The sequence below is a fragment of the Gracilinanus agilis genome, chromosome 1 (assembly GCF_016433145.1).
Source record: "Gracilinanus agilis isolate LMUSP501 chromosome 1, AgileGrace, whole genome shotgun sequence".
Taxonomy (NCBI): domain Eukaryota; kingdom Metazoa; phylum Chordata; class Mammalia; order Didelphimorphia; family Didelphidae; genus Gracilinanus; species Gracilinanus agilis.
Window position 1 is genome coordinate 75,816,917 of NC_058130.1, and position 26,706 is coordinate 75,843,622.

The window sequence follows — 26,706 nt, forward strand, 5'->3', positions numbered from 1 at the left end:
GAAGAGTTTACACTGTGTATGTAATTTCAGTAGATAATGTTTTGTCAGACATAAGAAAGGTTCCAGGTGTCACCTTATAAGTGGACATCTTTCTGCTGTGAGGGTGTTCCAAACACCTAATTTTTTAAAATTACATAATGGCTATCTATACTGGGAATTCTATATCTTTCAAATGCATACAAGTACACACACCCACATTTTTATTTGTCCCTCCAACCTAAACCTCAGCCTCTTTCATGCAATTTTGTAACAAACTCTTTTCTAAAAATTGTTTTTGGTTGTTAAATTTTTGTGTCACATACTTCCCTTTGATATCATGGAAACAAGTAGACTACCAATGATTTAGACCAAAAAGGACAGCTAAATTATATATCATAAGAATATTATAATTTGAACATTTAACTACTATAAAACAATAAGGTGGAAATTAGACTTGACATATATATCAACTCTGGATTCCTTTAGTAATAGAATATCCACATTTTAATATTACAAGACTTAGAAAGGAAAAAAATCTTCTTTGGAATTCTAAAATATAATTCCTAAGATAACATACTATTAATCTTTCAAAATGAACTAAATAAGAGTATTCTTTATACAGGGAATTCATATTTTAATTCCATGTAAAACATAACATGTTGACTTGCATTTGACACACAGTAGTTGTGTGACTATTAGAGATCATTTCATCTTTCAGTGCCCCCAGACAACTCTCAAAACTGTGAGATACAAAAGAGTTGTTGATCCTTATTAGTGGAGGAAATTTCCACATTGGCACACCTAAGCGGTGATTGATTCATGCCAAAAGTAATTTTTTTTTTAAATCTAGATTGCTGACATTACAAGATAATTGTGAGGATCCAACAAGTGATTATAAACCATTTTGTAAGGAAGACCTGAATTTGATTCTGTATCAGTGATTTATTAGTTGTGGGACCTACACAAAAAACTTATTGTCTCTGAGCCCCTGTTTCCTCATCTGCAAAATGGAGACAGTAATAGTACCTTTCTCACAAGGTTGTGAGGATCAGTTGAGATAACCTGTAAAGTTATTTGGAAAGCCTAAAGTGATGTGTAAATTTTAGATAGTTATTGGTATTATCATAACTTCAATAACATAAAAAGGACAGGCTGAGAACTGCACAGATATCCACATATTGGTTAGATATTTTTTGGAGGATTTATCAAAGGATATAGACTAGAAATATGTAAGTTGGAGTATGGACAGCTTGTGATCTGAATTGATGGTTTAAGCTCTCACAGATGTATTTAAATATAAAAGTAATAGTTGTAATGAATTATAGTCAACTATAACCTTTAATCTGAGTTGATTGACTTTACAGTTTGCTGGCAGGCTTTTTTAAGCCAACGTAACCAACTAAAAAGTTTTAGCTACCTAAGGATATTTTGCAATTATTAGGTAAGTGACTTTCTCCCTGGCTGGATTACTGGATTCCAACCCAGCATCTCTGCCCTTAGAGGACAACGTTTTAGGGCCCCTCTCTCCATAGTTTGCATCCTAAGATCTCTCTGACTCCACAACAGTGTGTGATGTCTAATCATCATTCCCCATCTCCAATCAAATATGTCTAAAAATTGAACTGAAGGCAAGTTTTACATTACTTGTCCTGGGTTCTTTTCTGGAAACTTGCCCTTTTGTCAAAGTTTCCAGTTAGACCTCTGAAACTCTTCCCATTGTCCTTCAGTTTAATGAAACTCTTCTGGAGCATTAGTGGTGAAGCAATTGAATCCTTTTTAAAAGTTATCTCCTATGATATTGATGTTGGAGGGAAAGCAATTGGGAACTTTTGGTGGGGCATGACTCTGTATGAGAAACTATAAAACACTGCTAAGTGTGCCGATTGCCAAATATAACAATAATTTTCTTAAACTTGAACAAAGAAAAATTTCTTTAGAATAAAGTCTCTAAATGGTGCCAGAGTCATCCTCTGACTTGTTTTCAGTTAATAATACATTCTAATTAGCTTCAACTTATATGAATTTTATATGCACACAGTCATTACTAAGCTTTATGAAAAGGGAAAAGCAAAATAAGGAGAAACTACTACTTTTAAAACTATGGTTTTCTTTCTTAAAATGTTATAATGAGTTTGTATAAGTATGATTCATACACTAGTTAATCTCTAAAGAAAATGGGCTTAATGCAGAAATGCTCACTTAATGAATGATTGAAAAAATACAAATGATCATATTCAGCTCTGCAATGTCACCAACTAAAAGCATATTCAGACTTTGAAATCCAAATTAATATTTTTAAAAAGAATGAAAATAATCTAGGACCATTTACAATAGGATATTGTATAAAACTCAATTAACTTCAAAGTAACTAAGAATATATTAAGCCTAAAATTCCATGTTTAAGCCAAAAAGGGTTTTGTTCAATGCTTAAAGAAAATGACAAGATAAACAATGCTTGATATGGTTTTATTTTGCATGATGTTTACATGCTTTGAAAGCCAAAAAAAATAAATATTCCTATTAACTTCCAGAATGCTGTGATTTTAATAGCTATAATTATATTTCCCATTAAATAATATATCTCCTCTTGCTTCTAAAGAGATTGTTACACAAAGAAACCAAATCAACAAATATTTAGCAGGTACTTAGTATAAGCATCACTGAGATATAAACAATTTTATATATATATATATATGCATGCTAAAAGGATATATGAAAGAACAGTGTGAAATTATCTTCTCATGTGATTGAATTGATAAGGGCCAATGTTCCTTTGACCACATTGACAGAGGCTTTCCAAATAAAATATGTCAACCAAAGTTATTTTATTCACTGGAATCCTAGTAAAGAATGACTCCAATTAATGGGGCTATAAAGTATTAATGTATAGCCACCCTATCTGTTGTATCATTCTCACCAACCTACCATTAAAAATTGTTCTTTATATTAGGAATACCCATGGCTTGAATTGCATTATAAAGCTAATGAAATGATTTTAGTAAAGACTGTAGTTTTAAACTGAAAGGGACCTTGGGAGTTACCAAATTCAAAGCACTCATTTTCTAACGATGAGACTGAAGGTCAAAGATCCTCCATGACTTGCCCAAGATCACATACATAATAAAATGCCAAGTTGGAAATCAAGTCCACATCCTCTGATTTGAAATTAAATGTCCTTTACCAGTCCCATGATACCTTTTATAAGTTGTATTTCCCCAAAAATGCTCATTTCATTTGGGGGGGGGCTAAATAAAATTGAACTAGTAATTTCTATTTGAAATGAAATTCAACTAAGAAATATATGTGATACTTCTTGGCCTACTTCCCATAGAAGTCTGATCCTTAGCTCTGGTCAATTTTTGATACACCTATGTTCTGTAGTGGTAGCAAAGTCCCAACTCCATTCCACATGGGATATCCCCTGTAACACATTGCTTTAAATAGTAAAAAAACTCTTTTTTTCTCAATAACTCTGTGGTGTACATGGGGTTAGTGTGCCTATATAAACACTGACTGTCATAATTCTAACACCTATTCACACTGATAAGTGGGATCCCCACAATGTTGATGAGCTTTTTTATGGAGTTTTCTTTGTCTTCCATTCTGGTGTGAATCCATAAGGATAAGGGGATATGATCAAGTCATTTTCTAAGGGAGAACTGGGACATATCAAGACAATCTGTAAATATATTTTTAAAACTGTGAGGAATCAAACCTATCATATTGACAGGGCATGTAAAACTTGAAAATACTCATTTTTGTTAGTAAGTTTGGAAAGTAATATATAACTATATCTTCAATAATAGTAAATTAATATTTATTTATTACTTTCCAAACTTACTAACAAAAATGTACATAGTTCCAATCATTTTGAACACCAAAGCAATTATAAAAATTAGTTTTTTTCAAAAAAATACACTTGACTTATCCCATCAGGTCTTCTAGTTTTCTATTCTATATGTCATTGCCTAAGGAATAAGAACTGTGTGCACAACAATACACATTACTTATATAGTTCACTTTGAACTAGGATCCACTAAAACTTCAAGGGGAGAAGGTACAGTACATATAGCACCAGGCCTGAATTCAAGAAGTCCTGAGTTCAAATTTGCCCTCAAACTTAGCTGTGTGACCCTAGACCATTCCCTTAATCTGTTTGCCTTAGTTTCTTCATATGTAAAATTAGCTAGAGAAGAAAATGGCAAACTGCATTAATATCTTTGCCAAGAAAACTGCAAATGAGGTCACAAAGATTCAGTCATGACTGAAACATTTAAACACTCGCAAAACACTCAAGATTTTAAAGAATATAATACTATATTGGGGAAAGGCTGAACAAGTTATGGTATATGACTGTAATGGAATACTACTATGACATATGAAATGATAAACAAGATGATCACACATACAAAAAACATTTGGATAGACATATATGAAGTTACACAAATGAATTTCTACTTTATTTTAGGAAGTAAAATAGTAAAGGTTAGAATGCTTAAATAATTTTTAAACAAACTTCTAAAACATTATCATAAGACTATATCCTAAATATGGACTCCAATTGGATGCCAACAATCAAATGTATTGTCCTATTACAAAAGAACAGAATCTTATAACACTTCAAAAATTCATCTTGAAATCCATTTTCATCTCAAATGTTCTTATATATTTCATTGTTTTGATTTATTTTAAAAGCATGGAGAAAGTCACATTGCATGAAACATAGACAATATCTTGGATATTTTTATTTCTTTATATATTATTTTCTACCAGATTGTCTTCTTTGGTATCAAATGCCTGATTTAATTTAGTTGAACACATATCCTGAGTAAAAGCAGGATGAGACTGACACTTTCTAAAGTAAATTATATATTTTCAAAAGTATGAAATTATTAATTTGTTTCTGTATCTTCTTCTGTCAATTATTTTACAATTCCCCCTAAAAAGAAAAAAAAGACTTTAATCAAAAGGTTCATATTTTATTCTTAGGGTTTTTTCTCAGCTAAATATGATTAGATCACTCATTGAAATTATTACAATTTGATGTTTAAATCTAAAGACTCCATGTTTACCAAGTATTGTTAGGATTATTTCTCAAGCTCTTGTCTGGTCTGCAGCTTCACCACTCTGACTGATGGAGGATGGGCCAGTAGAATCAGTTCCCTGCAGTCAGGCTTCTTGAGAACTCCTAACAGACAAGGCCTAAACTCACTAACTTTCTTATGATGAATAATCAGTTACCTTTGGGTGTTAAGTATGACTTAAGTGTATATGGTTGCTAATGTGGTAAAAATCTTCAATTGTTGAAGGAATGAATCACAGGTTAAGATTTGTAAAAGTCCTATGAAACCCCTCACAGTAAAGAGACTCCCCAACTGCCAAGCTTGACAATATGGGCATCCTTCTGGAGTTGATGGATCAGACCAAGATGACTTTGGTTTCTTCAACCAGTAACTGTTAATTAACTAATAAAGGTATAGATTGATGATATGGGGAATTAAGGATTAATGGGGAAGGATTGTGGAATCAGGAAAGTCTAAAACTAAACCTAAATGAGTGAGAATCTGGCAGTTCCCCATAGGGAAGCCTCTGATAGAATTCTACACTGTCAGTACAGCCTCTGCCTGCTATCAGATGGGTGAAAGTGCTAGCAAAACCAGATGAAGCCAAGTAACTAATGTTTCTTCAAAGATGTCTTGTTGAAGCTGTCATTGATAATAATTGATGAATGAAACTATATAAATTGCAGAGTGCAGGATATGACAGGTATATACCTAAGTTGCTAGCTCCAGCAGTGTGGATCAGGCTAACACAAATCCTGGTGAAGTTTCTGGGGTTCAAATGGAGAGCTAACCCCCCCTTTCCACCCTTACCACCCACCACTCAGGACTGAGTTAGTTTGCCTGGGGGTCAATTCCTTTTTTTAGGGCTGGTCTAATAGTCTTCCAACTGTCTCATGCCTTCTTTGGGTGTTCTGAACTCTGAAACCCATCTTGCTACAGTTTGTAGAAGATGGCTACTTGCAAAAGCTAACTACAGTATGCAAATATATAAACATATCTCAATGTTTTGGTGTGAAATTCTCTTTGAAGAATACAGCTTTATCTAAGTAAATGTCCTCATATTTTATCATTAATACATTTGTATTAAAGTTAATATCATTAAAGTTAATTATCATTAATACATTTGTATTAAAGTTAAAAACTCAAATGATTTTTGGGTGTAGTATATGTTAAATATTGTGCTAAGCATTGAGAGAGGAAGACAATGAGTGAAATAAATTCCTCTCAAAAACAGCTTATATTCTAATAGAGGAGGTAACAAGAAGAGAAAGTAAAAATATATACAGAATAAATATAAAATATTTCGTATATATCTGCCCGGTATAATACATTTCCCTATGTCTATAAGTTAATCTATTTGCTCCTTTGAACGAAAAAGATAAAGTCATTCTCCCATTAGTCATGGAGAAAAGTATTCATTTAAGATAACAACTGCATATATCATAGTCCCTTAAACTGACTATATGGTCATTTGTAGTACAGAAGACTTGCCTTAGAACCATAGAACCCTAGATATAGACAGTAACCTGAGATATAATTTAGCCCAACCTTCAGCTAAAGCAGATAAGCCCCCAAAGCTTCCCAAGAATGTAGCCGACTGATAGACTACTAATTTTGATCTTTAGCAGAAGGAAGAATAACAATACTGGAGTGAAATGTTAAAATGAATAGCTGGACTCAGCTACCTAGGATATTTCTGCACAAAATGATTCAAAGCTCCAAAATGCACTGTGCCTCAGTGGAGAGTCAGGAAGAAGAAAATTCTATAATAGGAAGCTATTAGCTGGGTGTCCATTAGCAATCCGCTTAAACTCTCAACTTCAGTTAACTCATCCGTAAAATGAGGGAAATTATAGCAAGAATCAAATGAAATAAGTACAGCTCTTTACAAACTTTGAATCACTATAGAAATGCTATGTATTATTCTAAGTCAAGTCTATGAGTGTCAGAGCCAGCAAACAACTAATCAACTAATTTCCAAGTAAACTCATCCCATGTATTTTATGAAGAATTCTTAGGTTCCCTCCTAATCATTGTTTTTAAAGGGTTTTGTTCCTAGGGAATGTGTGAAAGGATAGAAACATAGAGATTAATGGCCTCATCTGTTCTAGGGATAATTCCTTTTGAGTTTTACTATAAAGCTCAGTTAAGTTTATTGATAAAGACTATGCTATTCCAGAGAAATGCTGCTAGCCTTTTTCAGGGAGACTTAATCAGCTGAGCAAGGTAATTTAAAATTGACATTTTGCTGGTTGGAAGAGTTAAATGCTGCAGCAATCTATCTATTTTAGCAAAGGGATCTCTCTGTTAATCTGGATCACAGTTATGCCGTAAAAAGCTGTTCAAAACCATGGAACCAGGCAATATAAAAAAGCTTTAGGGCTTTCCATTACAGAGACATTTTCAAAGACATTTGAGCTATGCTTCCAGAAATTTCAAGCCATCTTCAATGATTAAGAAATTTGACATGGGTGTATACCAATATATTCTCAAATAAGAAAAAAAGAACATACTGTTTTATTTAAGGTACGTGCTTGGATTCACTGGCAAACTTGTCTTGGTAGCATGGGAACAAGTGGAAAAAACAAATCAGAATAAGAATAATGCCTCTCGTTCCAATAGTAATTTGTGGTTAACAAAGTGATATCCTCAAAACTCTTTTGAGATAATTAATGTTAGTGTTGTTAATTCCATTGTGTAGATGAGAAAATGAAAGAAGTCAAGTGACTTGGTCAAGGAAACACAGCTAGAGGCTGTAGGAACCTAATTCAGAACTGAAGTATTCTAATACCAAGCTCAATGAAATTTTCATTTCATCATTCCACTACCATTTCACTAGGTGACGCCATTGTTGTTATTGTTATGTTATATCCTACTCTTTGTGATCCTGTAGACAATGGAAAACACAAAGGACACATTTACATCTTTCAGATATTAAAGACAAAATAATAGACATCTTGATGTCACTTAATAATGGAAGGGAAGAAAGAAAATAAAAAGTCATATATATATATATATATATATATATATATATATACACTAAGTATTTATGCTAAGCACATTTCTACAAATAGTTTCTCATTTCATATGTTTGATATGATACTTGAGGTAACTTACTTCAACTTCACTGTTAAATATAAATTGAGTCCTTAATTTCTTTAGGCTTAAAAATGTTCTTCATCTTAAAGTTTCATATTCCATGTCCAAATCCTTCCATTGAATATATCATTTGGGAGATTAAAATATCACTATCCATTTATTTGAATAAATGTAATAGGTTGGAATAAATATTATGCTTTGAGTCAAAAGACTTGGAATTGAGCTCCCTTTTCCATTAATTTTCAAATTGTGTGATTGAGTCAGGAAAATTTCAGTTCCTAGTAGTTATGTGATTATGGAAAAAAAAATTTTAAACTTCCAGGGTCCATATGTAACTAAAATGAGTTGCCAAACTAGATTGGTTGAGGAGATTCCATAATAAGAGTTCCCTCATATTGATAAAATGAAAAATCTGGAACTATAGTTTGTATTTAAAACATTAAAATTCTAACATTGTAAATATAGAGAGATTAAAAAAAAAGCTTAATTCCAGATGGCTCAGTGGATTGAGAGCCAGACTTGGAGACCAGAAGTCCTGGGTTCAAATATGTCCTCAGACATTTCCTAGTTGTGAGATCCTGGGCAAGCCATCTAGCTCCCATTACCTAGCTCTTGCTGCTTTTCTTCCTTAGAATGGATACAGTATTGATTCTAAGATAGAAGGTAGGGCTTTGAAATAAAAATAAATACATTAAATTAAGTAAAAAAACAACCATGCTCTCAATGTTCATAATCTAAGGGTGGTGGTAGCAAAAAACACAGCTCATTATAAACTATTTCCCTCTCGCAAAGAAAAATTTATGTTAGGCCAGAAATGTAGCAATTTAAGACTGTGTCTGATAAGAAAATAGACACCTCAGATATCTTATAGGGATATAGAAATTCAGGATGAGTAATTATTATATAATCTTTTTCCTTGAGTCAATATCTTACAAATATGTTCATGCTAAATAGTTTAGTTTATAATTACAAAAGCTAGGATTTAATAAGGTTATAAATAAGGCAGTATAATAACTATAAAAGAGGAACTTTCAACCATCCCAAAAAAACACACTGCAAATACAAACAACCCTGAAGAAATGAGATTAGTAATACTTGAGAGATTCAAGCATTAAGTAGAGGAATGGAATAGATAACAGAATTCCTACCTCCAAGATTCTTGAAATATTTATATATGTATATATGTTAATATATACATTTACATATAATATCTATATATATCTAAATATATACACATCTATGCATATATACAAATATATGTGTGTTTACACACACACACACATACACACACACACACACACACACACTCAAGGCAGCTAGGTGGTGTAACAGATAGAGTGCCAGGACCAAAGTCAGGAAATTTCAACTTCATGAATTCAAATCCAGCCTTAGACATTTACCAGCTATGAGAACCTGGGAAGGCGCTTAAACCTGTTTGCCTCAGTTTCCTCATCTGCAAAATGAGTCAGAGAAGGAATGGTAAACCACTCCAATATTTTTACCAGAAAAACCCAAAATGGTGTCAAGGAGAGCTGGACAACAAAAAAAATATGTTAAATATTTAATTACATCACCTCATGTGATGTTCACAAGATATATGACTAATAATACTAAATAGGACAGGTATTACCCGGCTCAGTTTTACATTTAAAATTTTATAATAGTTTATTTCTTTTCACCATTCAATATCTGCCTTCTCAGCCTTCTTCTCAACTACATGTCCCTCAAACTGAGAACTCAAGAAAAACAAAACCCATTACAAACATATATAGTTAATCAAAATAATTTCCATATTAACTATGTCCAAAAATATTTGCCTTATTCTGCTCTCTAAATCCTTCCCATTTCTATGGGGAGGAAGATAGAATGTTTCATTGTTAGTCCTCTGGAATTCTGGTTGAACATCATTGAGGCACATTTATAGAGTAAAGCTTTAAAGTACAGGAGATGCTCAGTGCTACATTACATATAGTTAATGTCAGACCAAAGGCTAGAGGTTAAATGTCCAGCCTCCTGGCTCAATGAGGACAAACCATTATTTCCCAGTAGACTATGAAATGTCAATACTAATGGTGGTCCTTAGAGACTATTCAGAGGAGTCTGATGTTTTCATTCTTACTCATGTAACAAATATCCCACTAAACTCTGGCATTATATTTTAAATGGTTTTGATAAAGGTAAGAAAAACAGATCATTTGCCCATCAGATGCATTTTCTATCTATGTTGGAACCACAAATCAAAAGGCAATGTATTGAATCAGAATAGAATAGCAAAGTAAATAGCAAAAAAATCATGCAGTGAGATCAGTCCTAATATAGAAATAAGAACAATCTTCTGTTGATTCAAATATTAATTGAAAAAAGAATGAATAAAAAAATCTATACTCTAAGATGAAGAAGAATTTTAGCACCCATATAATCTATCTTATGTCATGTCTGGGAAAAACTATCTTTCCTGAGTTTTCAATTTTTCCCCAAGCAAGTAACTGTGCCTTACTCTTACTATAAATGTAATTTCCACAGGTCCTTAGCAAGGACTATGAATACACTTTCTCCTTCCATTTCACCCAGCCTTCTGTAGCTGTCATCCACTGAGATTTGTCCTTCTGCCATTGATCTCCACTTATCCAACTGTCATTCGCTGATTCTCTTCCATGCTGTTGCTTTTTCTTCCTTTCCTATCAACAGTCACTTAGTCAAAAAAGCATTTTAAGCACATATTATATACCAGTTTCTGCAAAATTCTGAATAAAAATAAAATAAAAACAAAATAAAACCAAATAGCTTACCACTGTTTCTTCAGGGAATTGATAACACTCTTTTAGAGTGAAACCACTCTGATCAACATGTCTCAAGTATATTCAGCACATTTACTGCTCTGTTGTTATCATTATTTTCACAGCTGTCCTCTGGAAAATGCACAAAAGAATTCTAGTCATCTTTTCACCAATTCATATATGGGCAAAATACCCCTTTCTCTCGATTCATCCTGCTGAATTCTTCTGATGTTTTAGATAAATACACATAAACTTTACTATATACCCTTTCAATTTCCATCATGCTCCACCACAGTTAGTTCCTGGCCCTTTTGATTTTATTGAAGTTCATACAACACTCAAGAAACATCAAACATATGAGAAGGGGAAATGGTCAACGTTAGTACCTTTTCTAGAATTCCAGCTCTCATAGGAAGCCCCATTTTATATCATTACTTTGATACTTTAAAAAAATAATATCTTGTCAGTGTGGCTACTTCTCCTTCATTTCAGAGAGCACCATTCTATTTTTCTGCAAATAATTGTGCAGAATATCTTTGGCCCCAATATTCGCCATTTGTGGCCAACATACTGATGTCTCTCCAAACTTAGCTGGGCTGGTGCTCAGAAAATACTCATATAACTGATTATCAGATTGACAGGTTTGTCCTGAAAATTTCAGTATTTGGAGGAAGTCTAATTTTTCTCTCTTCCATCTCTAATGTTATATGAAGATATATATATAGCTGTTTTATGGATTGTTATTATTGCATTGCTATTTAAAATAGAATTTATATATAAATATATATGTATATAACAATACACATTACGTATACATCATGCTAATAAATGCTTATACCCTGGACTGGAATTTGCAACCACTGAAAACCCATGAGACTATTTTATAAATTTGTTAAATATCAGAATGCATATCTCCTTTTCCTGACTCTCCTCATTATGTTACAATTGCATAGGATATTCTGAAGTTCTTGTAGATAAAATATATTCTGTAAGTGAATGGTGTTAACTAAAATGATGCCTTAAAACCAACATTGGGTTTTGAAACCATAACTCTTGGCCAACTGATAGCTGTATAACATATATTCATTAAAATGTGCTATAAATTTTAACTGTTTTCCTTTGTTGGGTCTATAATAGTATTAGTGTAAGCCACTTACTATCCAGAGCCTCGAGCAGTTTCAGTTGATTTACACTGTTCATTTTTATTTGCTGTGGCAACACTGCATGTGACATGAACACAATACCCTATAATGACTCCACTTTCATGTCCCTGTTCAGTAAGTACAAGTACATAAAACACAGTAAAGCTTTTTGCTATGTTGACCAGTGAAAATACCCATTTAATATCGCTTTTGTTTCCCAAAGTATCCTAGACACCAGCTCACATTATTATGAAGCATATAAAATGTTAATATTTCTTTTACAGTTGTTAAAATTATGAAAAAGCTTAAGGCCCTAAGTCTGCCTAGAGCTACAATCCTCACATTAACTTTGACTTTTACCACTTATTGAAGGACTCCATGACTTTTTTTCTAGATTTAATTTATTTTAAAAGTTTTCCAGTTTTGAACATTGCATTTTTTTTTGTTGTTTTGTTTTAGATTAGAATATTTAAGAGCATTGGAATTCAATGTGCCCATAATAAATCAGGAATTCCTAAAGGAGGAGGAAAGCTTGACAGAGGAAAGACTCTTAAAACCAGAAATTCTAAGATATTACATGATTTTCAGCAGAGGATGATCAGAGTTACAGTTCTCTTCCTTGTACATCCCTACTCCATGCATATGCTGAGTGATTTTGTAGTGACAACTCAACTGTCTTCTTATTTAATATGATGGATAAAGCTTGTTGGAAAACAATTTGACTTTGACCAGGCAGTCCAAGAGGCCTTGAACTATGCACTATGAAATCTTTTTGGTCATAAATTAAGTTAGGTCTCTACCCAGAAATACTGTTTGACAAATAGTGCCAATCTCTACTGGTTTTGGTTCTTGATAGCTTATCTTAGGCAAGATCTGTTATAAATTATTCTAACAGAGTCAGATGCTTTCATGGAATGTTTTTGGCTATTTACTTATGAAAACTCCCTCTTTCACCTCTTCCCCATCCTGAATTATTTAGAACAATTGACTGATGTTTGATATCACAGAGGATTTTCTCAAAAGTCTTCTGGAGATTCAGAACATATTAGTGGATATGATTGCCTGTTAGGTAAAATATGTCCCACCAGACTCTTAATTCCAAGAAATCTACCTGTACCCAAAGTGAAATACTCGAAGATGGATGAAAAACAAGCAAAAACAAAACAAAACAAAATTAACTAGGTAATGAATCCAAGATGCATAGCTCAGCAGTTGTCCTCAGCAATCCTCACCTGGCTGATCAACCCACCTCAAAAGATATTAAGTTGGTTTTTCTTTTTATATGGATTTTATTGATATCATTTTCTGTTGTTTTTAATTACCCAAAATGACCCTGTATCCCTCCTTTCTCTACCCTTTCAAAGAGCTTCATGATTATTTTTGAAAAGACAAAAAAAATACACAAACTCAGAACATCAGAATTTTAAAAAATCTGATATTATAAGTAATGTTCCCAATCCCTTAACCAATCTCCTCCATCCCCAGCTAAGCCTTCTCCAAAGAAATGGATTTTTCCTTTTCTCTTACCAGGAGCTAAGCTTGTTTGTAATTTTCTAGTATATATTTTCTACTGTTTTGTGGTTTCTCTTCTTTCCATTTACTTAGTAACCATTGTGTGTATTGTTGTCCTATATTTCTCTCTCTCCTCTTTATTTTGTATCTGTTCATATAAAACTTTTGATTGTCTGTGCTGCGATCTAAATCTCCTTTACTAATCTCTTTGGTTAATTTTCTTTAAGTGTTTTACTGTCATTCTTTCTTTCTTCCTTTTATAGCATTGTTGACCTGTCCTATTATTTCCCAAAATTGCTTCTCTCCTAAATATTTCTCAGCTTGGCTTTAAGTCAGGCATTCTCTATTTGAAAAGTGAGCCCTAGCCCCTTTTCTAGAAGTGATCTGTTCTTTCAGCAGATGGCTTGCCTCCTGGGATGGAGCAGTATTCTGAGACTACATTTCTCTGTCACTGCTGTAGCACCCCTACCATTAGCTAAATAATCAATCAACAAGCAATTATTAAGCAGTTACATATTCCAGTCTCTTTTCCAGGTACTGGAGATATAATAACAAAAATAGTCCTTTCCCTCAAAAAGTTGTCATTCTGTTATGAGAACAACATACATGAGTGAATAAATAAAAAATAAATATTTATGAAATACTTACATTGTACAGGATGCTGTACAACCATTGAAGACATAAATACAAATAAAAAATAGCCATTGCACCCAAGGAACTTATATTCTTGTAGTGGGAGAGGGAAAAAAGTTTTTTTATATATGTGTAATTCACCCTTTTTATTGGTTACTATATATATATAAAATTCCCCCTTTTTATTGGTTATTTTATATATATATATATGTATATATATATATATATAAAGGGTGAATTCACAGATATTGTCAGTAGAGTCATAGGCCACCCCCTTCCAAAGCAATCAGTAGAAAAAAAGGAGGAGTGTGAAAGGAGGAACAAGAAAGGATTGCAGGAATTTGTTCAGCAGCTGGCCTTTCACTTGATATAGTGATAGGAACTAGAAATAAATTAAAGGTATTCAGTGCAGCATGTCAGGGAGATGACTTCATGGTCAGTTGGAATAGGCCTACTACCAGCCCTTTCCAATCAGCACAGTTATAGGGCAGAAGTTGAAAACCTTCTTGGGAGGGCTGACGACAGTACCAGTAAGAAAAAGTAGGAATAAGGCTGAAGGAAAAAAAGTAGATACACAGTTTTTGCCATGTGTCCTCCTAGCAATACTCTAATTCCCTTTTCTGGGGATGTATTGATGGTTGAGAGATCATCATTGCTAATACAAAAGAAAAGACAAAATATTGCCCCAGAAAGGGGAGGTGGATAGAGACTGAACTGCAAGTTCACCTGAAACCCTTAGCTGTAGAATCAAGCTCTACCTACTCAGATTGGTACTTTCTCTGCAAAATAGTCTTGGATATTTGCCTAGAGAACTGAGAGTTTAAACAAATTGCCTGGAGCAAAACAGTCAGTATATGCCAGAAGTTGGTATTGAGCCAAAATCTTCCTAGTTTTAAGGGAAGTTCTTTATCCATTACACTTTTTTTCAGTGAGGTTAGAGGAAAGAAAGGGTGAGGGGAGAGTGGAGAGAGCACTAGCTTCTGGGTGCATGAGAAAAGACTTCCTATAAAAGTGAATGTTCAAGCTAAGTTTTTTTTTTAAATATTTATTAATATTTGTTTTTAACATGGTTACATGATTCATGCTCCTACTTTCCCCTTCACCCCCTGCACCCCCCCCCATCCTTGCCAACGCATATTTCCACTGGTTTTATCATGTGTCATTGATCAAGACCTATTTCCAAATTGTTGATAGTTGCATTGGTGTGGTAGTTTCGAGTCTACATCCCCAATCATGTCCACCCCAACCCATGCTTTCAAGCAGTTGTTTTTCTTATATGTCTCCTCTCCTGCAGTCCTTCTTCTGAATGTGGGTAGCGTTCCTTTCCATAAATCCCTCAGAGCTGTCTTGGGTCATTGCACTGTTGCTGGTACATTCTATTTTACCATAGTATATTAGTCTCTGTGTACAGTGTTCTTCTGGCTGTGCTCCTTTCTCTCTGCATCAATTCCTAGAGGTCTTTCCAGTTCACCTGGAACTCCTCCAGTTTATTATTCCTTTGAGTGCAATAGTATTCCATCACCAGCATATACCACAATTTGTTCAGCCCTTCCCCGATTGAAGGACATACCCTCCTTTTCCAGTTTTTTGCCACCACAAAAAGCGCAGCTATAAATATTTTCCTACAAGTCTGTTTATCTATGATCTCTTTGGGGTACAAACCCAACAATGGTATGGCTGGATCAAAGGGCAAGCATTTTTTATAGGCCTTTTGAGCATAGTTCCAAATTGCCAGCCAGAATGGTAGGATCAGTTCACAACTCCACCAGCAATGCATTAATATCCCAATTTTGCCACATCCCCTCCAGCATTCATTACTCTCCCCTTCTTTCATTTTAGCCACTCTGCTAGGTGTGAGGTGATACCTCCGAGTTGTTTTGATTTGCATTTCTCTAATTATTAGAGATTTAGAACACTTTCTCATGTGCTTATTGATACTTTCGATTTCTTTACCTGAAAATTGCCTATTCATGTCTCTTGCCCATTTATCAATTGGGGAATGGCTTGATTTTTTATACAATTGATTTAACTCCTTGTATATTTGAGTAATTAGACCCCTGTCAGAGTTTTTTGTTTTGAAGATTTTTTTCCCTAATTTGTTGTTTCCCTTCTGATTATGACTACATTGTTTTTAGTTTGTACAAAAGCTTTTTAGTTTAATATAATCAAAACCATTTAATTTACATTTTGTAATTTTCTCTAACTCTTGCTTGATTTTAAAATCTTTCCTTTCCCAGAGATCTGACAAGTATACTATTCTGTGTTCACTTAACTTATTTATAGTTTCCCTCTTTATATTCAAGTCATTCACCCATTCTGAATTTATCTTGGTGTAGGGTGTGAAATGTTGATCTAAACCTAATCTCTCCCATATTGTTTTTTTTTTAACCCTTAACTTCTGTGTATTGTCTCATAGGTGGAAGAGTGGTAAGGGTGGGCAATGGGGGTCAAATGACTTGCCCAGGGTCACACAGCTGGCAAGTGGCTGAGGCCGGGTTTGAACCTGGGACTTCCTGTCTCTAGGCCTGACTCTCACTCCACTGAGCTACCCAGCTGCCCCCTCTCCCATATTGTTTTCCAAATTTCCCAGCAGTTTTCGAAAGTAAAAGCAGTATTGAATTAATAAATAAGACTAGAAGCTGGTATTTTGAAAAAACAGATAAAATAGACAAAGTACTGGTCAATCTAATAAAAAAAAGGAAGAAGAAAACAAAATTGACAGTATCAAAGATGAAAAGGGAGACCTCACCTCTAATGAAGGGGAAATTAAGGCAATCATTAAGAACTATTTCACCCAATTATATGGCAATAAATATGACAATTTAGGAGATATGGATGAATATTTACAAAAATATAAATTGCTTAGATTAACAGCAGAAGAAATAGAATACCTAAATAATCCCATATCAGAAAAAGAAATTGAACAAGCCATCAAAGAACTCCCTAAGAAAAAAAATCATCAAGCTAAGTTTTAAAAGACTGTTGCTGGCTTCTTGGCTAGGGTAGAAAACTTATTCTTTTCAAATCTGCCTCTCTTTGGAGACATGTCAAGACAGCAGGGATTCTAGCTGCATGAGTTTTAAGGTACTGAAGCTAAATTGGGTGGAACAAGAGAAAAGCTTCTGCAGCATTGTGATACAGATAGTAGATAAAAGAGTGAGTCTTAGGAGTTATAGAATGAAGTATTTGTGTTGTCTAAAATGGAAAGCAAGATCAATAGGCAAAATTTCCAATTGAAAAGAACAGTTATCTGGAGAGAAGCTCAGATCAAAATCAGGAACATGATCAACTCCAAACAGAAGAATAGAGTGTGAGATTCTTAGGTTCCGCTAAATACCCACTATTCTAATGAATGTGAGTTTCTAATTTGACCATATACCATGAGGCTTCACTCTCTGGATTCTCCATAGTTATTCTCACTAACTTCCTTAGGAACAATGATATCTACACAGTAAAAGACAGTGGTCAGCACCATAGCAATCCAACAGTATTATAGAAGTAAAGGGGGAATAGTGTAGGGCAGCAATGGGGGAAACTATGGCCTACAGCCAGATTTGGGACCCCTGAAATGTTCTAACCCACAAAGTGACATTTTTCCTAATCTGACGAATACAATGAGTAGGATACAATACAATGAAACTAAGAAAGAGTTGCCTTAGAAACAGAATGACAGATGATGAGCTTTGCCTTTCCTTTGCCCCCTCTTTAAAAAGTTTGCCCATCACTGGTGTAGGGGAAGGTGAGGCACAAATTTTAACTCAAGATAAACAGCCCTCTAAAAGGGAAGGTAAGAAGAAGGGAGGGTTTAAAAAGAACCATGAATCTAGTTTTCGATCCAGAATTCTGACTAAAACTTTTGATGCAGTTATGATATGGAAAGTTACATATTGTAGTTTTTATTTTATTTTTAAGGATTATCACTGCTTATAACAGAGCTTGACATATAGTAAACATTTATTATATGTTTATGGAATTGAAAACATTTATTGAATATTTGTGCATATTTCATGGTTTAAATGTAAACCAAGGAGACTATTTTCTTTTCTGGGAGCCATTTTGGCACTGACTTCATGCTTTTTTCAATAACTACATTAAGTCATATATTTTCCATTACTGAAAGTCTCTCCCTCTTGTCATAAGGAAAGGATAAGTTATAGCAAGAGATGATGGTTGCAGAGGATACAGATTCTGGAATGTTGGAAAGAGGGTTTAGATTGGAACTGAGGGGGATGGCTGTCTCTCTCTGGATGTACCTGGGGAGAATGGCTGCCTGTCCTTAGGTTGCTGATCCTATCCTGATTTCCTATCCTGCCTGCTGCCTTGTTGTTATCCAGTTACTGTATTTCCCTTGGAGAAGAACCTTGTGATCCTGAACAAGCTGTTTGCACTGACTGTCCAATGAAGTCTGGGTCCATTTGGATCTAGGACCTTCCAGGGGCCCTTCCAAGCATGTCACAGACCATGACCTCTAATAATAACTAAGAGAGGGTTTAGTGCAGGTTATCTAGAACAGGGACTAGAGTTTTTAGGTGAGAGAGGAGAGGGAATAGTGTGTAGACTAGTGATGGGCAAACTACGGCCTACGGGCCAGATGGGACCCATTGAAATATTCTATCCAGTCTCATGACATTATTCCTAATCTGACGAATAACATGAGTAGGATACAATACAAAGAAACTTTGAAAGAGTTGCCTTAGAAACAGACTAACAGATGAGCCTTTCCTTTCCTTTGGCCCCTCTTTAAAAAGTTTAAGGTTTAGAACTGGGGTTTTGTAGCTAATAATTAATGAGAGGGATTTCCCCTTACCCTTCAACCCTCTCTCTATCTCTGGAAATAAATTACATCTATCATTTATTATATCCAGCTCTGTGACTTAGTAAATTTGTGTCCTTGTCCCATATGAGGCTTTGCCTGATTAGGCTACCTGTTAGGCCCATCAACCCACAGTGAAATTACTCATGTTACTGGTCCAAAGAAATACCTTTTAATCCATCTCATCCCATCCCCAAAAGTAGCTATTATACTCTTCACCACTGTCTCCTGGATATCCTAGCTACCTTCATGACCTAGTTTAAGGACATACATTCCTTTTGCAAAAAACATTTCTAAATCTTCCTAAACCCCAGAAACTTTCCTCTGAAATAATTTTCCAAAATACCTATATTGTAAATATGTGTATGTGCATATATACATATATGCATGTGTGTTTTATCTACACGTATGTATGTTTTAATATTGACATACTACATTGGCACTTAGTGTCAGGCATTATTAAATGCTCATTGACTGATTGATGATGGATAATAAATAGTGGAATATTGGTAGTCTCTATCCTACAGTACTATGTAAAGGCTCAACTCAGATTCAACTGAGATAATCTATGTAGAATGATTTATAAAAAAAAGAGCCTTACATAAATGTTCATTATTATTATTGTTACCATTATTATGTTAAATTAGAATATATTCCAACTAGATGATAATTATTTTCTTATTCTTTATATGGTACTCATGACAAATGAAAATAAGTTTTTTACATAATTGTTTAAAGCATATCTGTTTCTAAGAACTCTGTTGCTAAGTTTATAACTTATACTTACCAATGAAAGGTAAATACTGTGTTTTCTGAATCCCAGATATATTATCAACCTTCCAAGGCAAACAATGAATTTTTGAAGTTGACTGTCAAGGTCTGTCTCAGCTCTCTAGCTCTAAATTGTGTCCAGTACCTACAGTAGCTGAAGTGCAATTTGCACCTGAGAAAGACAAGATATTTTACTTCCCAGATAAAAAATCTTCAGGTCACATAACAGGCATCAAATATAGTTACACATTTGCATGGTGAAAACTTGGCCTTTCACCCTTACCTAAATCTATCATATATATTTAAAGTGGATTATAATATCAGAACACTCCTTTGACCTCCCATTAGGGACAAAAATGAATTTTCCAATTCTTTAGTGTTTACAGCAACCTTCTCTTTGTAAATGAGTATGAACTTGGCTAAATTAGTTTGACCTTTCACAAATATAAAAAGGAAAAGGATTTGCATTTAATCTTTCTTCTTGTAAAGCTAAAGGTGAAATGAAACCTCTTGAGCAATTGACATTTTAGCTATAGTTCTGTACAGTAGCCTTTAATATACTCCTGTTTCATTCATACCTGTCTGAAAAGAAGATCATGACCAAATTAAAGGACCAGGACTCAAAGAGATCAAAGTTATTTCTGTATCACTAAGAGTATCAAAAGCTCCATTGATGAAGTGGCATCTCTATCATCTTAAGCCCCAAGTAATCAGCTATTCCTTCATTCTTCTATGTTAATCTGAATTGTGCCAAGAAGATAATTACTGTCATTTCACACCTATAACACACAATTTTGAGCATGGCTGAAACCTTATCTCATCTTTGTAGAAGGAGAGAAAAAAAGAAAGCAATGATAAAATTGTTCACAGATATTCACTACCTAATAGATCCATAATACCATCCTTATAGGTATTCCTGATAATGATGTATAGTGCAATCAACCAAACCTTCTCATCCTGGGCAATTCATATTCGTGTTTTCCTATAGGCCACCCACAAAAGGACTATGCACTGTGCTGGAGTCCTTTGGAAAGGGCTTTTTTACACTTTATAAAGACCAGGAGATTAAAGCTCTATTTTTCTATCCTTTTCATTAGCTTTATAACTGTCCTACTTCATTTTTTTACATATACATTCCTGATGATTTTATTTATCCTTTGCTACCTGAAGAATTCTTTAGGAGAGTAATAAAAATAACATTTTTATTATTTTTGCCATCTATCAGACACTATTTTAAGAACTTTACAGTTGTTAGCACATTTTATCCCCATGGTAATCATGGGAATTAGATCTTATTTTTACCCTCATGTAAAATCTGAAATAACTGAGGCAAATGGAAGTTTAGTGATTTGTCCAAAGTCATGAAAATAATAAGGCTGAATTCTACTAAGGACTTCATGACTCTAGACACAGCTCTTTATTAACTGTATCACCTAGTTTCTTCTTTATTAGCAACATTTTGCAACTTACTTATTTCCCTCTATGCATCAATTTAGTTAATCTTTTTAGAAATGTTATTTTTGAGGGCTGGAGTCAAGATGGCCACAAACAAGCAGCAAAAGTCAAGTCCTACGTGAAAACCATTCCATACCAATCAAAAACAAAGCTCTCTGAGGGAGACTGAAAACCAAATCCAACAAACCTTCCTGCTCTATTCAACTTAAAAGGTATGTAGAAAAGGTTGACTTCTAAGGTTTTAGGAAAAGAAAGAAGAAAGGTCCCAGGACATTCCCCCTACCTACTATGCTGAGACTTGGGCTTCAGCCTAGAGGAAGTGAATTGTACCACAGCTATATGAGGCTCAGAACTCTGACCATAGCTGGCAGGGAGGCAGCTGGAGGACAGGAGCAGAAAGGAGCACAGCCTGGCCTCAGACTTCAGCTACCAATCCTCTATTTTGATCCTCTGCCTCTGGAAGTTTTGACCTCAGGGCACATCCAGTTCTGTAGATCAGCTTAAGTACCTTAATCCAGTCTATCAATAGTGCAGATAAGAAGCCTTCAGAGGACAGAAAAGCTCAATCTCCAACACCTCTCCCCCACCTACTGTGTTGAGACAGGCATTAAGAATCTGGCTGACTAGAATCCCAGGGTGAAGGCTACAACTGTGACAGAGTACCTTAGTACCACTACAGGAAACTCTGGGATCTGACCAGGCAGCTGGCAGGGAGGTGGCAGGCAGAGAGGAAGGAAGGAGGATGAGGGCAACTATCTTCAGCCTCTATATCTTCAATTTCACCTTCATATTCAACTTCTGCTGGCATCTGGGGAAGATCAGGCCTCAGGGCTAATTAATACAACAGATCAACACCACCAGCCTAATCCAGTTAATCAGCAGAGCAGATAAGAAGTCCCTTCAGGACAGAAAAGCCCAAAATGGCAGATCCAGGAAATTAACAGAGGAGCAAAAATACAGATAATAATAATGAGGAAAAAAGGGAAAAATATGAATAAAGAGAAAAAGAAAAAAATGCAATTGCCAGCTTCTATCCAGGTAATGAACAAAGAACAAATGGAAGAGAAGAACCAAGGAACACCAAGCAAAAACTCAGGAACTCAAACAAATTAGAAGCATACTTTGGAAGAACTCAAAACACAATTCAAAAAACAATTAAGAGAAGCTGAAGACAATTGGGAAAAGAACTTAAAAAAAGTAAAAGAGGTCATTTGGAAACAGAAGCACATGAACTAAAACAGGAAAATAGTGTCTAAAAAGCCAGAATTGAACAGCTTGAAAACAAGGCAAAGAAAATGAAAGATGACTTACAAAGAAAAACAGAACAAAAGGAAAAGGATTATCAAAAAACCAGGGATGAAATTTGGTTTTTAAAAATTAGAATCCAACAACTAGAAGCAAATGACTTCACAAGGCAGCAAGAGCCTATAAAATAATATCAAAATAATGAAAAAAATGAGTAAAATATGAAACACTTCATTGATAAAACAACAGACCTGAAAATAGATCCACGAGAGACAATTTAAGAATTATTGGATTACCGAAAAATCACGACAAAATAAAAATCTTGTACATCATTCTACAAGAAATTATCCAAGAAAACAAACCTGATATTGTTGAATAAGAGGGGAAAGTAGAGATTGAAAAAATCCACAGATCACCTCCTGCATTAAATCCCTAATTGACAATACCTACAAATGTTAGAGCCAAGTTCAAGAACTTTCAGACCAAGGTAAAGAGAGTACAAACTGCTAAAAAGAAGCTATTCAGATATGGAGCCACAGTCAGGATAACACAATGTAAGGGGTTAAAGGGGGTTTTGATTAGGTTGATATTAAAAGGTTTGGTCACCAGGGAACTAAATAATTATCAATCCCCAATTAAAGAATAACTTCAAGTCAAAATGACTTTTATGGAAGTTTATTTACAAATGAGGAGAGGAAGAGAAAATAAGAAATCAGAAAGAGGATAAGATAGGATAAGTAATCTAACACACTAGGTAATTTTCTCTGGCCCCCTAGTTTAACTCAGGCAGATCTAATTATTCTTCAGTAAAGGGAGGCTCCTGGAGGCTAGTACCTCTAGGGAAGTTAAGGTAGTCAGTCTTCTTCACTCACCACATGTAGTTCTAAGGGAAAGATTTAAGAACAGTCTCACCAAGGTCTCAGGGTCCAAGGTCCAGCAGTCCTCCAGGTCCAAATTACAAACAAAAAGAAGCACTACAGGAAGTTGTCACTCTCTTTTAAATGGGCTTCCTTTACATCACTTCCTGTGCCTTCCTCTTAGTTTATGTGTCTAATCACAACAGATGCTTTCCTTAGGACTTCCCAGGAGGCAGTCAGTAAATTTTGATTCATCACTCACTCTAGCAGACCTATTGGACCTGGTAGTTTGCCCATCACTGGTTTAGACCATTGCCTTCTAAATCCTCAAAAGGGATTGGCCTGTGACCCACACAAGGAATTAATCCTTTTTATATTAAAAATGATGATAATTTCATCACAAAGAAGCAGTTCTTTTAGTTTAAAGATAGGGAAAAGAGGGAGAGTTGTACTATTGTTCTGGAATGTTAATCCAAAACTATTTTAACATATTGTCACTTTTTTTTCTTGAAAAATTTATAAATTTTACCTTTAAATTATTTTGGGATGGAGGGATGTCTGCACACATGGAGAGGCTATACCAGCTTATATATTTATTTCTCTAAACAGAAAATGTTTGGATAAAGGCTATGTAATAGAAAATTAGTATTAAAATATTTCCTTGTTGGCATTTGCTAAAAACATGTAGTATATTATTAATATTTTATCCAACATTTGTATATTCTCATATGTGTTCATGTTATCTCCCCTGTTGGAAGGTAATGCCAGATAGAAGGTAAGCTACCTGAAGGAAGGGACAGTCTCATTTTTGTGTTTTCTGTGTGATGAGTGTAATGCCTTGTGGGATCATTGGATCATAGATTAAGATCTGGAAGGGACAATAGAGGCCATGTAGTTCAACCTGCTCATTTCAAAATGTGAATACAGAGACTGAAACCTAAGAATCCCAACTGAGGGTGCAATCCATGGAACCCCAAGATGCCAATGGCAGTTGAGGACAGTTGGAACCATGGTATATAAGGGGGAACCCACCCAAAGCAGAGTACTTAATAAGTTTGGGGGGAGCTAGGGTGGAGGGTGATAGGATCCAGACTTCTAGGTCTTAGCAATACCTCATACCAGAAGAGCTTCATGCTATTACCCTGCAAATCTTATTTGACATCCATTCCTGACTGACCCACATTCAAACAGACTGCTGCTACCTTGCACGAATATTATGAAGACCAACATCATCTCTACAGACCTTCAATCAACAATACCAATTTTATATTTAAGGCTTACTTAGTTACTTTATTAGCTAGATCTTAGTGCTATAGAAAGAGAATAGAGAAGAAGTACTGTGAGAGGGGAGGGGTTTTGTCCAGCCATGGTGAAGCCAACCCCAAAGCTCAATTAATTAACTGTAGAGACCTCTTATTCCCTATTTCCTTATAATCATTCCTTACCCATCTATTTCCCTTGCTATTAAAGAGTTATTCTATAGTTCAGATAACATTTGATTTCTTCTCGTAGGAAAATGCCATAATACATTGATTGAACAAAAGAAAATCTCCATATTACATCAAGGTCTGGCAGTTGGCAGGGAAATTCAACTGTGTAGGCCCTTTTGATTTTATCACTTTGGCCTTGATTGTGGACTTCACCAATTAGCCATAAACATCTCTTCTGGTGGGGATACTCCTTCCCTCAACTGAACCATCAAGTTGAGGGAGAATAAATCAAATCCTCTCAGTGAAATTATTGGTCTTTCTCCCTCATGTAAGAACAGTAGGGCCTGCCTCTTTGTGGGGAGAGTCTTCTACAGTTACTGACCCTTTTGTACCCATCTCCCACCAGCAGCTGTGTGCTTACACCCTGCTTAGTTCTTACAAGATAGAGAGAGGTTAAGCAAAATTTTCAAGTCTACAGAGGTACTAAGAGGCTGAGTCATTATTGAAAACCAGGACTTATAAGTCTAAATTGATTGCCCTTTCCATTATATCACATTGTTTACCTGGTACATAATAGGTGTTTGGTAAATGTCTGTTGATTGAATGACTGATTTGTGTTAGTTCTTGCTATTTCCTACCTGGAATGGATTCAAGTTGACTGATTGTAGTATATTTTCATCTGGCTTGATTATTTTCAATAGATATTTATTATTTCACCAGTTACTGGGTAACATCTAGACTACAAAGGCAGAATTTCCTACAGAATCTTAAATCAATTTCAAGTATTTATGTGAAGAGTTCTAGGTTGTTACTTAAATATTATAATAAGTGTTTGATGAACTCAACTTATTATCTAATTGAAGAAAAAATTAAAATTCAAAGTGATAGAACATTGAATGTTAAACAATAAGTCCTAGATAGTAGAATAAGTAGAATAGCAGTTCAGAAATGTGGAATGAAATGGCTCTTAAAGAATTAGTAGACTATAGGCAAAATAATGGAAAGAGAAAGGGTGAAATAAAATCCTATATGACTAGGCAGAAAGTGCTAGAGTCCTTCATTTCTGACTGTAATGATAGCCTTGATTTCTGACACAGAAACACCTGAGAAGTTATGAAATGTTATGAAAGAGATGTCAATCATAGAAGGTAATTTACTGCTATTAGCAATTCATTATAGCCAAATTCATTTGGTATCTTGGTCTTAGTGCCTAAGACCATGGTCAGATCAGCAATGTGTCCCATCAAATGGGATTCCTATACAGTTACTCAAGAAAGACAAATGCTGAGAACACCATCAGCCTGATATAGTAGAAATATTGCTGGATTTAGAATCAGAGTACTCAAGTTCATATTCTGGTTATACCACATATACCAATCAGACCTTAGACAACACATAATATCTGTAGGTTTCAGTTTCCTCATCTATAAAATGAAGTGTTTAGAAAAGATAATCTCAGATACTCCTTTCAATTCAATAATCTATCACTTAACAACCAACTGTACTAGTTGGACATAATAGGATCCCACCTTATTCTTTATTTCTCACTTGAGGACAAATTCGATTACATCACTGAAATATAAACAAATGTGTCCTGTTTCTCTTAGGATGAAATTACTTTCTTCAGAAATCCCCAATGAAGAGGGACACATGGATGCAGAATTACTGGAAGTAACATTGCCTCCCATTCTCCACTTTTTAAACCAGTGAGAATGCTCAACAAAGATAATAGCTCATAGATATTTTAGTGAAGATTATCCAGATGTATAAGTCACAACCTATTTATTTGTTTTCATCTCTGCCAATGTTTTAAGAGTTATTATCTGAATTCATAGATACTTAGCCCAGCTTTGCTGAGGTATCCCATTTTCCAGAGGTTAGCATGAGAATCCATTTGTCTACCTGTTTATCAAGAAGATGGGAATTCAAA